Source organism: Symphalangus syndactylus, chromosome 14 (assembly GCF_028878055.3).
Source record: "Symphalangus syndactylus isolate Jambi chromosome 14, NHGRI_mSymSyn1-v2.1_pri, whole genome shotgun sequence".
Lineage (NCBI taxonomy): Eukaryota > Metazoa > Chordata > Mammalia > Primates > Hylobatidae > Symphalangus > Symphalangus syndactylus.
The window spans coordinates 67029769-67039669 of NC_072436.2; the positions used below are offsets into that span (position 1 = coordinate 67029769).

General features: G+C 50.7%; 1 pseudogene; it reads left to right on the forward strand.

Moving 5' to 3' along the window:
• Nucleotides 1–1688: 1688 nt before the first annotated feature.
• LOC129463017 (keratin, type I cytoskeletal 17-like) lies at nt 1689–9020 on the forward strand (annotated as a pseudogene).
• Nucleotides 9021–9901: the final 881 nt, after the last annotated feature.

Genomic DNA, 9901 nt, shown 5'->3' on the forward strand with positions numbered 1-9901 from the left:
GCACTCTAGCCTGGGAGACAGAGCGAGACCCTGTCCCCCCAAAAATAAAAATAAAAATAAACGTACTAAAATGGACAAAGAAATAACATAAAACAAGAAAATTTCTACATATACCAAAGGATTTGAATTATTAGAAGTCAAACCAGCCAACAAAAATACTGTTCCACATGGAAAATTCCATACCTAAAGAAATATTCCAAATATTTAAGGAAGAAACACCTAAATTTCTCAGACTCTTCCGAAGAGAAGAAATATAGGAAATATTTTTCAGTGCTTTTTTTTTGTGAAGCCAGCATTACGTTGACACCACAATCTGAATAGGACATTAGAAAAAAAAATTATAGGCCCTCTCTTTCATTAACAGAAATACAAATATTCTAAAACAATCATATCATATGAATTAAACCACATATGGAAATGTAACACATGGATACCAAGCAGGATATACTAAAAAATGCAGGATTGCTTAACATCCAAAAATAGTTCATGTAAAATATCCTATTTTCAGAAAAATAGGAGAAAAATATATGATTATTTACAGTATATGTAAAAAAAAGCATTTATTCAAATTCAACAATTAGTCATAACTAACTCTTAGCATATGTAAAAGAAGGCAGCTTCCTTAATCGGATTAAGTTTGTCTAAAATGAAATTACAGCAAACTACATAAGGAATACAGGATCACTGAAACCTTTTCCCTGGAATCAGAACCAGACACCGTTCAGGAGGTGTGATCGGGACAACAAAAGAAGAAAATAAAGAAAAATAAAGGTGTAAAAACCAACATTTAAGCAATATAGCTGTTATTATACGTGGCTGACACTAAGTGCATAAGTATTTAAGTACGTAAGTATGTAAGTACATAACTACATGTACATAGGTACATGAAAAACCCACCACAATCCAAAAATGACCACTATGACTATGTGAATTAAGCCAGGTAACACAATACAAAATCAATCTATAAAATCAATTAGTTTCTTATTTACCAGCAAGAAAGAAATGTGAAATAAAATTAAGGTACAATGACCAGACTAAGAAACAACTATCTACACTAGAAATGACCCCATAAAGGATTAATTTGTAGAATACTTTTTTAAATTCTTCAAATCAACCTCAGAACACAAATGACCCAACAGAAAAGCCAGCACTGAAAATGAAGACAAAAACGCAAAGGCCAATAAATATTCACGAAACGTCACTTCACTAACTTATTTCCAGTTCCAGATGACAGGAGGCCCTCAGGGACTCATGAGGCAGGAGCACAGGGAGGTGACAGCGCCAGCAGCAGGAGGTGGGGCCTCTGCCTTGGCCCGAGCCAGGCCACAGCTCCGGGCGGGCTCCGGGGGCCGGGAAGCCGGAGCAGCCTGGCGCTCCTGGCCCCTGCACACGTTTCCCTCCCTCCACCCCGTTCCTCTCTCTCTCTCTGTGCCTTGGGCCCCGTGGGATGCGCTCACATCCAGACTCACCAGGCCCGAGACGTCGGGAGAATGGAGAAGCGCTTGCGAGCCGAAAGACCTCCAGGAACACCTGAAGGAAGCTTCGCCTGCACCTGGGACACCCTTCCCTGATGCTGGCCTCAAGGCAGGCGCGCCGCACACGCTTCCGGTCCATGACGACCACACCACAGAGCAGCACGCGAACCCAGCCTCCACGAAGAGAAAATGGCGGAATGGGCCTTCGCCTCCCTTTTATCATGGCTGTACTCAACCGCTATATCTTGAAAGCTTGGTTCTGATTGGGTGAGAAGGAACTTTTTTCGACAACTCTTATTGGATAATAGTCTCCTGCTCTGACTGGATAATCTTAACTAATCAGAATTGGAGACTTATCCAATCTGTGTTGTAGTACAGAGTCTGCTCTCATCCTATCAGAAAGAGGCTTCCAGGATATGTCATTTGAATACAGACATTATAAAAGGGAGGCAAAGATCTGCACCTGCCGTGGAGGTTGGGCTCATGTGCTCCTCTGCATTGGAGCTAGCCAAGGATCCTGTGCAGACCACTTGCCTCGTAGACCAGCCGTAGAGAAGGATGTCCCAGGTGCAGGCGAAGTTTTGTTCATGTGTTCCTGGAGGATTTTTCCCGTGGCAAGCGCTTCTCCATCCTCCAGCATCTCAGGCCTGGTGAGTCTGGATGTGACTGCTTCCTACGGGGGCCCCAGGCACAGAAAGATGCAAGGGAGGGTGGATGGAAGGGGAACGTGGGCAGGGCCCAGAGAGCATCAGGTTGCCCGTTTCACCAGGCACCCTTGCTCTGGTGCAAGGCAGAGGCTGGCCAGGGACCCAGGGCCGGGCTTGGGGTGGTGGGCAGGGCAGGGTGGGGCTGTGGGGTGGGGCACATGGCCCACCCGAGGAGCCACATCTTGGGGAGCCTGGAGTGGGGAGGGGGCTGGCTGGGGTCTTTCTAAGAGCCTCTTCTTGGGCAATGTCCTTTACGTTTCCTGTGGGCTGAGACCTGAGATAAATGCCCCTCGTCTGACCCTGAGGTCTCTTGGGGTACAGAAGGATGAGAGGAGTGGAAGGGGGCATTCCCCTCTCGGTTGGTTTAGATCCTCTCTTAGCACAGCCCACCGTTTCCCCATCCTATAGCTGAGCCCCTGTTTGCCCACCCCAGCCTGGAGTGTAAACCTGGGGAAAGGTTTACATGAGGAGACTGGGTTAGCAAGGGCTTCTAGGGATGGGGCAGGGACAGAAGCTGACTGGATGGAACTGTAGCCCCTAGAGTGCATTCCTGGGTGTCAGGCTCTGCAGAAGGGGCCAGTGTGGACACTGCACCCCTCTGGAGCCCCAATTTCTTTATCTGCCATGTGAATTGGCCTCTGAGGCTTGATGGCATTTCTGTGCTGTGAGGTGGGCCTGGTGGGTTTGGGCTCAGTTTCCAAGGCAGGATAGGCTCTCAGTCCCCTTTCTCTTCAGCACCCAGCCCCGGGCCAGCACTGTGGGTGGAGCAGTGTGGGGTGAAAGACAGCAACTTCCGGGGGGTCACTTGATACTGCAACCCATTTCCCCACCAGACAGGGTTGAGGCAGCCCGGGCTGGGGTGGTGGCTGCCTGGGAGGGCCTGGGGATGGTGAAGTTCTGCCTTCTCCTCTTCTCCGTGTTAGGTCATGGGAAAGCATAGCTGGAAGGCCCGCCCGAATCACAGGTGACAGGCCTGAGAGCGGTGGCACGCACATGCACACGCACGGCACCCAGCACGAGGATTTGGAGAAATGAGGCAAATTGCTGATGATGGGTGGGGAGGGGGTCCCCAGCCACCTGGGAGTTGGCAGGTGGCCCATGGTGATGAAAGCCCAGGGGAATGGAAACAGAGGAGCAAGCCTGTTGTAATCGCTACGCCCACTTGGTGGCCTATAAAGGAAGCATGTGAACCCCGGCAGCCCTACACAACTTGGGGCCCCTCTCCTCTCCAGCCCTTCTCCTGTGTGCCTGCCTCCTGCCGCCGCCACCATGACCACCACCATCTGCCAGTTCACCTCCTCCAGCTCCATCAAGGGCTCCTCCGGCCTGGGGGGCGGCTCTTCCCGCACCTCCTGCCGGCTGTCTGGTGGCCTGGGTGCCAGCTCCTGCAGGCTGGGATCTGCTGGCAGCCTGGGCAGCGCCCTCGGGGGTAGCAGCTACTCCAGCTGCTACAGCTTTGGCTCTGGCGGTGGCTATGGCAGCAGCTTTGGGGGTATTGATGGGCTGCTGGCCGGAGGTGAGAAGGCCACCATGCAGAACCTCAATGACCGCCTGGCCTCCTACCTGGACAAGGTGCGCGCCCTGGAGGAGCCAACACTGAGCTGGAGGTGAAGATCTGTGACTGGTACCAGCGGCAGGCCCTGGGGCCCACCCGTGACTACAGCCAGTACTACAAGACAATGGAGCTGCAGAACAAGGTAGGGCCTGCTGGTGGGAGGGGTCTCCGGGGCGCATGACTTCTTCCCCCCCAACTCCTGCCCTGGCCAAAGGCCTGGAGTCCAGCCATAGGGTCTCAGGGAGCCAAGAGTGGTTTGGCTGTGGCTTACCTTCTGGGAACCTGCCTTGGGGCCCCTGTGTGGCCCACATCCCCCTTTTCTGGGGACAGCAGGCTGAGTCAGGAACAAACAGGCCTCGTGGAGCCCCTTGGAGCCTCAGTTTCTCCCCCATGGAGCTCCTCCACCTGGAGAGGTTGTAGGATGAGGCAGGAGGATGCAGATGGAGGGCTGGGCCCATGGGCTGCTGGATGCGTGGTGTCTTGCTCCTTTGGAGCAGGGGTCAGCAGGAAGGGGTTTTGGGAGATGTGGAGTGGGGGTGTCTGGGTGAGCTCCCGATAGCACCTGCTGCGGGGGGAGGCAGAAGGGAGGGGGCGGGACCTCAGGGTGGGGAAGGCCTCTGATGTGCCTTATTTGGGGATTTTTCTGGCTTCTCCTTTCCTCCTGCTGTCCCTTAAGACGGGCTCAGCAAACCCCAGGGGGCAGGGCTGCTGGCTGGAGCCCAGGGTTATGGATTAGGAGGGGTCCTGACTTCTGATTTGGAACCACTCTCTGGTGAGGGCTCCTTTAGCCTCCTTTTGGGGGAGCCTGTCAGGGGCACCCTCTAGCTGACTGTAAAAGGAGGGGGTTGCCCACATCCCCTCCCTTGTTCTAGAATTCTGGGACAGCTTCTGCCCTGGGGACATTTTCCCTTTCTTTTCTGGTTGCCTCATACTCCCAGCCAGCTGTCTCTTCTCCTTTAAGGCTGAGCCTGGCATGGGGGTCTGGTGGGGTACTGAGTAGCGGGGGAAGAAGAGGCACCTTTCAGCCCTTTAGAGTCCTGCTTGCCCCTCCTCTGCCAATAATACAGCACGGGGCAAGGGAGGGGCTGGGTGGGAAGAGAGGCCCCCAGGCAGGAAGATCTGCTCAGAACCCTGGTGTGGGCTCAGCCACCCCCATCCAGTGACCTGACTACTCTCCCATCTCCTCAGATCCTCACAGCCACCGTGGACAATGCCAACATCCTGCTACAGATTGACAATGCCCATCTGGCTGCTTCTGACTTCCGCACCAAGTGAGTCCTAGCTGTGGGCTTGGGCAGCCTTGGGCCAGCTGGGGGAGGATCTCAGGGTACCCCTCCTGACCCCAGGACTCCTTGGTTTCTTGTGGCAAGGCCCAGGAGCTCAGGGTGGGGCAGTCCTAGGAGCCCCACTCCTTAGTCCAGGATGCAGTGAAGGCAGCCAGTTCTGAAGGTTGCTGGGCTTAGGCAGGGAATAGAAGAGAGGGAGGGGAGGCGGGAGGCAGAGAGAAGTAAGGAAGCTGGTGGGCATGGGATCTGGCCCTGTGATGGTCCCAGGGCCCCGAGGCTGGAATTTGTGTCCACTCGACCCTCTCGTCAGCCGTTCCAACCCCTTAGAGTCCTGGCAAAATGAAGGCAGGTGAGCAGCCAGGACCTGGACCTGCAGGTCCAAGCAGCCTGGGCTGAAGTCCCTGATTCCCACAGCAGGTTTGAGACAGAGCAGGCCCTGCGCCTGAGTGTGGAGGCCGACATCAATGGCCTGTGCAGGGTGCTGGATGAGCTGACCCTGGCCAGAGCTGACCTGGAGATGCACATTGAGAACCTCAAGGAGGAGCTGGCCTACCTGAAGAAGAACCACGAGGAGGTGAGGTGGCTGGGGCAGAAGGTGAAAGATGCTGAGGAGTGGGTGGCAGAGCCCTGGGGCTGGGCCATGGCTGAGGCCGCGGGAGAGAGCAGAGCAGGCGCATTGAGCATAAATAATCTCACAGAACACCGACGTCACACAGGGTCTTTCTGTGACTGAAGAAACAAGACATGACAAGACCATTTCATAATCTTGCCTAAGCACAGACAAAAACAACGTTACTGTGCAAATCAAACACCCTCCTTTTCCAGTTAATTTGATTGCTGCTTTTTTAAATCAATTATAGCTCTACCATCACTGTGGTTTTTTCTTTTCGCTGTCACCTAGGCTGGAGTGCAGTGGCACTATCATGGCTTACTGCAGCCTCGACTTCACCAGCTCCAGTGATCCTCTCACCTCAGCCTCCTGAGTAGCTGGAACCAGAGGCGCATGCCACCATGCTCAGCTAATTTTTTTTTTTTGGTAGAGATGGAGTTTTGTCATGGTGCCCAGGCTGGTCCTGAACTCCTGGGCTCAAGCAATCCACCCGTCTTGGCCTCCCAAAGTGCTAGGGTTACAGGCATGAGCCATGCGCCAAGCCCATCACTGTATTCTTTTCTTCTGGATAAAATTTATTAAGATGCCCAATCATGGAATTACTCCCTCATCTTGACAGCATCCAATTCACAGAAAAGCACTGGCCTTTAAAACTTTCTCCCTAAGATCACGTAACACAAGGCAAATCCTATAACTCCTAGTAACATCCCAATATGGAAATATCTCATGATCTCCCATGGTGTGCATTCTCCCTTGTTGCAATGAATAGTGAAACCAACACTGGGTTGCTAGAGAACATTGACACATTAAACTAAAGGAAGCAATTGCATAAGTTCTAGTTCTACCCTGGTTTTAATTTTTTATCTTTTTTTAGGCATAAGGTCTTACTATGTTGTCCAGGCTGGACTCAAACTCTTAGGCTCAAGCAATCCTCCCACCTCAGCCTCTTGAGTAGCTGGGACTACAGGCACATGCCTACACACAGCTTGCCAGTTTTAAACTTCCCGTGAGTGGAATGTATTCCTAGTTACCAGAATCCTGGTTTCTGTCCTGAAGCACAGCACCTCCTGATCAAAGGTTTACCGAGTACTTTCTAGGTTCCAGGCAGTGTACTAGGAAACAGGAATGTTGCCTGCTGGTACCAACCTACTATGGCCAAGCAAATGCTCCTGATGATGTTTCCCTCTAGTAGCAGCAGGTATTAAGATGCTGCTGCCAAAAGGAGCTGAGGGTCCTGAGAATGAGAAAAGATAGGTGGAGGCCCATACGGAGCATGAGACCTACCCATATACTTTGAACAGAGGATCCTATACCTGGGACTCATGGTGCAGGTTCCTGGCTATCAATCCCCATAGCAGGACTGCACCAAATGAGTACATAAAAATGCCAGACAACTCAAAATGGAGCAGATTCCCGCTGCCCCACATCTAACTTGCCCACAGGCCCAAGAGACTGCTCAGACTGGACTTGCCCCTCTCGTGGTGTAGCCCTTTCTTCGTCCAGGAGCCAAAAGGCAATGAAAGAAGGAGCAAGGGCAGCATGCCCTCCTTTCCCTCCTCCTACATCCATTGTTATTGCTGCCACCTTCTTCTCCTCCTCCTTTTGCTTCTCTTCCTCCCCTCCTTGTCTTTCTTCTTCTTTTCTCTCTTTGTTTCTGGATAAACAAAGATGATAGATGAAAAAACCTGTCAATTATAGAAAAAAAATCTTAATTGAGGTTTGAGAAGGCAAGCATAAGACAAAAGGCAGACGTCAGGAAAAAGTGAAGGAACTGGTCATTAAAACCATAAAACACTGTAGCATGTGCACACTGCTACAGTCTGCATTTGCTATGTTCCCACATATCCCGCATTGCTCATGCTTTTATTTGATTAAGTTTCCTGATCAAATGTCAGAGGTCTTCTCTGATCATCCAGTCTAAGATATAAAACAGCAGGCATACCCCACATACTCCATCATTCTCCAACCCATGACTCTGCTTTATTCCTACACCTATTATTAGCTGACATTACATATGTTTGTCTATATTCTGTTTCCACCCACTAGAATGTAAGTGTCATGAAAGCAGGGAGCCTGTCTTTTTCACTTTAGCTCTAACGCCTGGAATTATGCCTGATGTATAGTTGCCCTCAATGTTTGTCCAGTGAATAAATACATAAATGCCCTTTTGGTACTCCTCTCATAAAAGAGATTTAAAGAGAAAAATAGGCATTCTCCTCCCCCACTTTACCTTAAATGTCTGGAAAATCCAGGCACTTTGAGGGCTCTAAGACTTTGGTAGTGGTGCCCAGAGAATCCAAGGCAGCTTGGACATCCACAGAAGAACATAAGGTTTGTCAGTCAAGAGCAGAAGCACCTGTAGAGGATAATGGAGGAATTAGTGCTTCAGAGATAAAAACCACACAGGAGAAACCGCAGTCATGCCCAGCAGAGGCCGGTGTACCTGCAGGAGAGGCTGTCCACTGCTGGGCAGGTGGATCACCTGAGGTCAGGAGTACAAGACCAGCCTGGCCAACATGGCAAAACCCCATCTCTACTAAAAACACAAAAATTAGCCAGGTATGGTGGCATGCACCTGTAGTCCCAGCTACTGGGGAGCTGAGGCAAGAGAATTGCTTGAACCCAGGCGGTGGAGGTTACAGTGAGCAGAGATCGCACCACTGCACTCCAGCCTGAGCAACAGTGCAAGACTCCATTCCAAAAACAAAACAAAATAAAAACCTCATATGTGGAAGGCCTAATCCCCAGTGTAATGGTATTTGTAAGTGGGACCTTTGGGAGATAATTAGATATAAATGAGTTAATAAGGGTAGAGTCCCAGTGATGGGATTAGTGCCCTTTTAAGAAGAGGAGAGAGAGATTGCTCTCTTTTCACCCTGTAAAGACACAGCAAGAGGGTAGCCCTCTACAAGCCAGGAAGAGGGCCCTCGCCAGACACTGAGTCTGCTAGTGCCCTGATCTTACACTTCCCAGTCTCTAGAGCTATGAGAAATAAATGTTTAAGCCACCCCGTCTAAGGAATTTTGTTATGGCAGCCTATGTTGACTACAACAAACTGACAACTCCCAGAAATATCTGAAGGCAGGTCTGACATTCATCTGGTGTGCACGAATGCTGTTCTGTTTGTTAAAATACTGAGATACTTTCATATTCATTGGTAAATAGCCAATGCCCCAAGCACCCATCCCCTCTTCAACCCCATTACCTTCTTCTATCCAGACCTCCCCAGGATCCAAAAACTAAAGGGTTAATGCCTGGTACGGCTTGAGCCCCTGTTTTGATCGGTCCATGCACTTGTCATTCCAGGTGCTAAATATTTTTAATATCACCACTACCTGGAGTAAAGGAGAGATGAGGCCCTATTTGAAGAAGAACCAGAACCAATGAACTGGAAGATTATCTTTTGTTTGTTTGTTTGTTTTTTGAGACGGAGTCTCACTCTGTCCCAGGCTGGAGTGCACTAGAGCGATCTCGGCTCACTGCAAGCTCCGCCTCCCGGGTTCACCCCATTCTCCCGCCTTAGACTCCCGAGTAGCTGGGACTACAGGCGCCCACCACCATGCCCGGCTAATTTTTGTATTTTTAGTAGAGACGGAGTTTCACTATGTTGGCCAGGCTGGTCTCAAACTCCTGACCTCATGATCTGCCCACCTCGGCCTCCCAAAGTGCTAACATTACAAGCGTGAGCCACCGTGCCCGGCCGAGAGGTTACTATTAACATAGACTTACCTGAAGCCAGAGTGCAGGTTCTGGTGACATTTTTTAATTTGTAAAAACATTATGGGCTGGGCGCTGTGGCTCACGCCTGTAATCCCAACACTGTGGGAGGCCCAGGTGAGTGGATCACCTGAGGTCAGGCATTCAAGACCAGCCTGGCCAACATGGCAAAACCTCTCCTCTACTAAAAATACAAAAATTGGCGGGGCATGTGGCACATGCCTATAATCCCAGCTACTTGGGAGGCTGAGGCAGGAGAATGGGGTGAACCCGGGAGGCGGAAGTTGCAGTGAACAGAGATCGTGCCATTGCACTCCAGTCTGGGCAACAGAACAAGACTGCGTCTCAAAAAAAAAAAAAAAAAAAAATTATGAAACTCCAGCTTGCTGGAGCTGTGCTAAGGGCAACCCAGGGAAGGAGTCTCTGAGGACCCTTGAACATGGACCAGCGTGGCAGTGACAGGAGTCATCTAATTGAGCCTACTACCTGTGAAAGATGAAGCTCAGGGGGCCACTGGGAACTGCAGAGTCAGCTGGCTGTCTCTTATCAAA